A 6788-nucleotide genomic window follows, 5' to 3' on the forward strand; every position below is an offset into this window, starting at 1 on the left:
ATTGTCCCCGGCCGGTCCCGGGTCGCCAGGCACCCCTCCCTCCGGCCTCCCGCGGGGTCTGCTGCTTCTCCGGTTCCTTCCAGAGGGGATGGCGGTTCCAAACCAGCCGCCGGGCCGGGTCAGACGTGTGCGCTCCGGGTTATTCGTGGGACCGGCGGGGACAGCAGACTGCGGAGCGGGCACGGAGGGAACTTTGACAGCGCGGACCGCCGTTTCCATTTTGAGCGCGGCGTCCTGGGGGCCGCGAGCCCCGGCTGCTGTCACCGCCGTCTTATTCTGAAACTCTCGGTTTCTAAGAACTTCGCTGTATTACTCAGTCCCTGCGTCTCCAGGAGTCCCTGCTTTCAGAACCGCAGCCCTGAGGGCCCGGGTGCCACCGAGGCCCAGGCCGCTGGGAGGAGGGACCAGAGCCTCACGTGCACACGCGTCTTGCTGTGAACTCATTGGCCTGAATTCATGTCACCAGTTTGGAGAGCATTTGAAATTGAACCCGGTTTCCTCGAAACACCAAAAGTAATACTTGGCACGTGGACTTTCTTCTTTCAGATCTTGAATATATGTTGACGGTTGCAGTGTTTTCGGGTACCGGCCTCGCCCCGCTCTGGGGTCAGGCCTCTGCCTCGTGTCCACGGGGCAGCGCGTCCCGCCTGGCTTCCCTCCCCCCCCAGGCGGGGTCTGGCGTGACCGTGGTGCGCGTGGTGGTGTGTCCGCCAGCTCCCCAGGCCAGTGGCCCCCAGTGCCTGCAGCCTGGCCCAGCCCCCCGCGTGTTGGGCGGCCGCCTCGGGTCCTTGCAGGGACGGGGGTGCGGCAGGCCCGGACGGGGCCCTGGGCTCGGCACACCCCTGCTGCCCGAGCCGGGCTGGCATTTCGCAGCAGCGCGCGGCCAGATCCCGCTGCCCACCGTGTCCCGCCTCCTGGTTCCGCGTCAGCAGGAGCCTGTGGGTGGCTCTGGCTTTGATCTCCCAAGCTGCGCACTTCCTCCGGGGGGCGTTTCCTGCTGGGGCAACCTGGCGTGGGGGGCTCCATCCTCTGCCCTGCGGCCTGGGGGCAAGCTGCCCACCCTGCTGGGCCTCGACTTCCTCACCTGCGAAACGGGGAAAATCAAGGAGCTGTGCGGCTGGGGCAGGCCAGGCCGGCGCTACGGGAAAGGGGCATGGACGGTGTCTGGCTGTGAGGACGCGGCCGGGTTGTCAGTGGGTGGGCTGCGCAGGACAAGGCAGGTGTCCCCTCCACTGCCCGAAGAGCCTGCCACCTCCGTGCCGAGGGCCGACGTGCCGGGCAGAGGCAGACGGGACCACAGGAGGAGCGGGGCCCTAGGGGCCAGGGCCCAGGAAGACAGTGGGTGTGGAACGGGGGCCGGGGCGGGCTGACCTTTAGCTGGTGGCTCTGGGGTGGGTCACCTGGCGGCCGCGGAGGGAAACCAGGGTGGGGATCGGGAAGACTGGCCCAGTTGTGGCCGGCAGGGCTGAGAATGCCAGTCGGCAGAAATGAGGGGTTCTGGGGGTGCTGGTTCTGGGGGTGATGGGAGCTGGGCGCTCGCTGAGGCGCACCTGAGATGGCACCGGGGCTGGGACGCTGATCTGGGGGTCTCTCCCGGAAGAGGAGCAGGGCGAGAGCTGCCGCTGCCGTCGGGGGGCGGGGCCCCAACAGGGTGGAGGCAGTCCCTGGGCAGGGGGAGGTGGCCGGGGAGGACCCTATGTCCCAGACCCAAAAGGAGACGATGCCAAGGTAGGGGCGGACCCTCCCCAAGCGGACTCTGGTCAGCGGGGTCACTTTGGGAGACACCAGTGTGTTCTGTGTGGTCCCCTGATCACAGGGCAGGGACCGGAGTGGGCGGGTGTCCATCTGCGCCGGGACCAGGAAGGAGGTAGGGAGACCCCACCTGGCAGGGGGAGGCACACGGGGGGTCAGGCGCCGTCCAGAGGGCAGCTGGGAACGGGCTGGGTGATGGTGACCCAGCCTTTGAAGGGGCAGCGGTGAGGCCCGCCTGCCCCGCCCGCACGCACTTGGCACCTCCCTCCCCCGCCCTCAGATGGCTGGCAGTTGGTGACCTTGAGCTCCAGACCCCCACGGGCCCCATGCTGCTCTGCACCTGCCCGCCTCCCTGGCCGGTCCTCTTGCCTTCAGAGTTGGGGTGACTTTCTAGATGGTGACGGGGGCAGTCGGGGCCCCAACACCCTTCTTCGCCCCCTGCCGCTGTGGGCCACAGCAGGTCTGTCTCTGCTGGCCCGGGGGCCGCGTGCACGTCCCTGGACATCGCTGCGTGACTGCGGTCTGGGCAGCACACAGGCAGAAGGCGAGCTCTGTCCTTGCGGAGAGGCCCTGGTGGGGCGGGGCGGGGAGGCAGCACCCCTTCTCCAGAGCGCTGGAGCCCCCAGGGCCCTCCTCAGGCGAGGCCTGGCCCCGGGCCAACCTTCCCTCATTGACTGTGGGCCGGGAATTTCCTGGTCAGGCTCCTTGCCAGAGACAGCTCCCGGGGAAATCCCGTGTGAAAGTGGAATCACCCAGCTCAGCAGGAGACGGGGTGAGTGCCAGCTAAGCCCAGGGCCGTAAGGGGAGACCTGCCCTCTGGGCGATGAAAGGCAGCGCCTCCTCACACTCAGGGTGGAGTGAGGTCATGCCTGGAGATGCGCCCGGCCAATCTGCTGTGTCCATGCACCTCTGCCCCAGGACCTTTGCACAGGCTGTCCCCATGCCTGCTCACTAAGGGCCTTTGCAGGGAGGGCACAGTGTGGCCACGCATCACAGGCTCATTGGATAGAAGTCAGTGGACAGCAGCACAGAGTCCCTGGACTTGAAGAGAACATAGATCAAAGGAAAGGACATTGGGGCCACAGGAGAGGGATGCAGACTGTCAGGGTCTAGGAGGGCTGGAGTCAGGGGCTGGGACGAGGCGGCCTTACAGGGCTCCAGGAGGTGAGGCCAGGGATGAGAGGGGAGGGGGGCAAGCATGTCTGGCTCCTCCAGGGAACTGTACCCCCAGCAGGGTCCCTGGGGGCCACCGCACTGGCTGGGGCCCAAGATACCCACCTGCTCTAGGTCATCACCTTCTTCTGACCCAAACGTACCTGCTCTGGTTCCCGGGAGGGACTTTGGATTTCTGATGTGCAGACCCTGTTATGCCGAGAAAGACCTAGAAGGCATAAGGCAGACTGGTCAGGACAGGGTTTTGTGCTGGGGTTCAGCGGCCCCTGGTCGTGGGGTGCGGTGGGTCCTGGCCTGGGTAAGGCGTCCTCACCTCTTCCCTGCAGCCCGTCCAGCGAGGGCGCCCCGTCCCTGGAGCACGGCCGCCAAGGCCGCGTTGGGGGACGCGGTGGCCCAGTTTGCCTGTGAGCCGCCAGGGCTTTTGGGAGAGAGAAACCCCCTTTCCTCCTTGGGCTAAATTAAGCCTCGTGGAAATGTCGGGAGGGAGCGGGACTTTGCGGGGACTTTCCTGGGAAGCAGCACGGGGACTCGCCCTGCGTTTTCGTTTCTCCACGTGGGAGCCTGACCCTGAGCCAGGCCAGGCTGGGAGGAAGTGAGCTCTTTTCAAAGAACCTTCTGGCTGGCACGGGGCGGGGAGGCGGGGGAGTGCTGCACATCCTGCCAAGTGAAACATTCCAGCGCAGATAAGGGCCGTGAATGAGCTGAGGGCGGCAGCCCGGCAGCTGGGGACACACCCCTGCATTGCTCAGCGGGTGCGCTTGGAGGGCGCACCTGCATGGACTCCCCCACCTGCCTGGCCTGTTTCCTCACCCAAACCCGGGCCTCTGGCTGCTCTGACAAGAACAGGCTGGGCTGGACAGTGGCCTCCAGTGCCCTGGACCCCTGCCCCCAGACCCCCGGGCCTCTCCCGCCATGGAGCGTGCCTGCTGCCGCCCCCCGCCCACAGCAAGGCGTCTGGGCGGCACATGGCATCTGGCACATGGAACAAGGTGGGAGGCACACAACAGGCGGGGCAGGTGCTCTGGCCCCGCAGAGGACGGCCAGACGGCCAGTGCCGTGCGGGCCTCGGGGCTCAGGGGAGCGAGGCACTCCAAACCCCGCGGGGGAGCAGGAGACCACGCCTTCCTGGGGCCGGCCAGCCTCCCCTGGGGCCAGGAAAGGGCAGGTTGTGGTTTGGGCAGCTCCCGTGTGAGTCCCAAGAAATAGCTGACACAGAGCAGAACTTAAACGAGCATGTGGGAGACCCCGTGTGCCCCAAGGTGGCTCAGGGCCGGTCTGGGGCAGGACGTCCGGGCACACCTCTGCACACACTTTATTCGTTTGTCTGTGCCCACGTGCACACAGCCTTGCTGAGAGACAGTGCGTGTTTTTTCCTGCATCCTCGCCGGGACTGTTGACTTGGGAGCATGTGTTCTGGATGGTTCTGCTGGGTGCTTCTCCCAGACCCGCTCTGGTCCTCACTGTGCTCCTCCCGGACCCGCTCTGGTCCTCACCATGTGTCTCGCTGGCCCTGAGCAGGTGCCAAGGGCCCGTGCTGGGCATGACGCTCACACGCTTGCCCCTCTCAGCACGAAGACCCCCCCTTTCTCCAGCAGCCGTCACCCTCCCCACCTGGAGACAGAACCCACGCATAGTCACGCCCAGCCAGAGGACAGTTCTGCAGTGAGTGCCGTGTGGTGAAGTTAAGTATCACCTACATTTTGGGGGTGGGTCTGGTTCCCAAATCAAACACACTGTGCTGCTGCTTACAGTGACAGTTTAAGGGGCGCCTAGGTGACCCAGCCGGTTAAACGTCCCACTTCGGCTCAGGTCCTGATCTCACAGTTCGTGGGTTCGAGCCCTGCGTGGGGCTCTGTGCTGACAGCTCGGGGCCTGGAGCTGCTTCGGATTCTGGGTCTCCCTCTCTCTGACCCTCCCCCGCTCACACTGTGTCTCTCTCTCCATCAGGAATAAACAAACATTAAAAAATATTAAAAAACAATAAAGCGACAGCCTGAGGCCTGGCATGTGTGTGGCCGGCACTGGGAAGACGCGGGTGGGAGCCGGCGCCTCTGGGCGTGGGGTCTGATCTCCCAGCACCACACGGAGCCTCCCATACACGCGTCTCCTGACACAAGTGAAACACACGGCATGTGCTGCTTGATGAGTGGACGGCCTTCTTACGTTACATTCTTTATGTTAACAAAAAAATATGTTAATTTAAATCCTAGTTTATGTTAGCACAAATGTTAAATCTGTAATAAGATGCAGATAGAAAATTCGGCTTTCGTGAAATCAGCTACCCTCACCTGCTCACGGTTTGTCGCTTATAAACAGCAAAATGGCACGGTGGTCAGCGGGCTGGGGAAGCGGGGGCGGGGCGGGGGCGGGTGACAGAGAGCGACGCTTGCCCACACTGGGAGGCTGAGAGAGAGGGTGGGCGGCAGGGAGGGCTGTCCCCACCCCCCTCCAGGCGCAGAGCCGGAGGGGACGCGCCCGGCGGGACTGGGGGGCTGGTGAGGCATCCTTGCTGACGCCCCCACTGACCGTCTGGAACCCCATCCTGGGGTCTGGGAAGCCGCTCCTGGGGACGCTGGGTGCAGGGTGAGGGCTGGGGGTTTGGATGGGGATCGTCCCTCGGGCGGGGCAGCTGCGATGTCAGCCCCCACCCCCAAGCCTGTCCCCTCTGAGCCACGGCCACAGCTGTCAGCTAGCCCCCCCCCCACCTGTCCTCGGCCCGAGATGGCCCACCTGCTGTGTCCCGGCTTGTGCTGCTGGGGGTGGGTCCCCAGTGCTGAGTCCCTGTATGTCTCACAGGACTCCTGTCCCCACAGGTACACATGTGAAGCCTCCCTTGTACCCTGTATTGTGGTCTGTCCTAATTGAAACCTCCTTAAAGGTTAAAGGCCGGGGGGCACTCACAAACCAGCCACCAAGTTCTCCTGTACTTTCCAAATTCCCCACAAAGCACGGCCGAGGTGACAGGAGCAGGGCATCTGTGTTCACAGCACTGGGGAGGAGTCTGGATGCGGGATCAGATCTCACAGCCACACACGTCTCCTCACACGCACCTTGGCTCCTGCTTCTGCCCTTCCCGATGCCTCCTACCAGGCCAGGGACACCCGGGGCTGCCCCCACCGTCCCCACCGTCCAGGCGTGAGGGTGGCGGGGGCAGTGTCCTGAGTGCAGATCAGGTCTGGACCTTCACTGGGGTCTCCTAGAAAAATGAAAACGTTCCAAATAAGCTGATGCTGGTGGATTTGAAGGGGCTGGGGCGGTAGGACTTGGTTAATTTCTTCAGTTATTTGAGGGGCAGAAAGAAGATTCTAGAATGAGTCTGGGTGTGGAATAGAAGAGGAACCAGAACATCCCTGCCCCATCCCCACCCCGTTTGTCCTTCTGGTTCCGGGAAGGGGAAAGGCAGGTGGTTGAGCCATGTTCTGACCTTTGGGTCACATTTATGTTCCTGAGAACGTGGACTTGCGTGCGCACGGCCGGTTACGTTCTCGGGAACGTGGGCTTGCGTGCACACGGCGGGATTACGTTCTCGCGAACGTGGACTTGGCGTGCGCACGGCCGGAATACGTTCTCGCGAACGTGGACTTGCGTGCGCACGGCGGGATTACGTTCTCGCGAACGTGGACTTGCGTGCGCACGGCCGGTTACGTTCTCCCGAACGTGGACTTGCGTGCGCACGGCGGGATTACGTTCTCGCGAACGTGGACTTGCGTGCGCCCGGCCGGATGGATCCTCGGCGGGGTCAGGAAGAACCCCTGTGTTTTGCAGAAACTCCCCTCTGGGAAGGAGGCGCGGGGCCCAGCTGAGCAGATGGAACCGAGGTGGCGGGTGCTGGGGAAAGCCGGGGTCTGCAGCCTCCCGGGTTC

General features: G+C 64.0%; 1 long non-coding RNA gene across 2 annotated transcripts; it reads right to left on the reverse strand.

The window, feature by feature from the left end:
• Nucleotides 1–6: 6 nt before the first annotated feature.
• LOC115291410 lies at nucleotides 7–6403 on the reverse strand. Of its 2 annotated transcripts, none has more exons than XR_003908432.1 (4): nucleotides 6350–6403; nucleotides 5976–6121; nucleotides 3069–3133; nucleotides 7–1084 (listed from the first exon to the last, which is right to left on the reverse strand). It is a non-coding gene; the product is annotated as an uncharacterized LOC115291410 (long non-coding RNA). The 2 variants fall into 2 exon arrangements; XR_003908431.1 differs by lacking the exon at nucleotides 6350–6403 and adding an exon at nucleotides 6291–6342.
• Between the last annotated feature and the right edge of the window lie 385 nt (nucleotides 6404–6788).

This window comes from Suricata suricatta, chromosome 5 (genome assembly GCF_006229205.1).
Source record: "Suricata suricatta isolate VVHF042 chromosome 5, meerkat_22Aug2017_6uvM2_HiC, whole genome shotgun sequence".
Classification (NCBI taxonomy): domain Eukaryota; kingdom Metazoa; phylum Chordata; class Mammalia; order Carnivora; family Herpestidae; genus Suricata; species Suricata suricatta.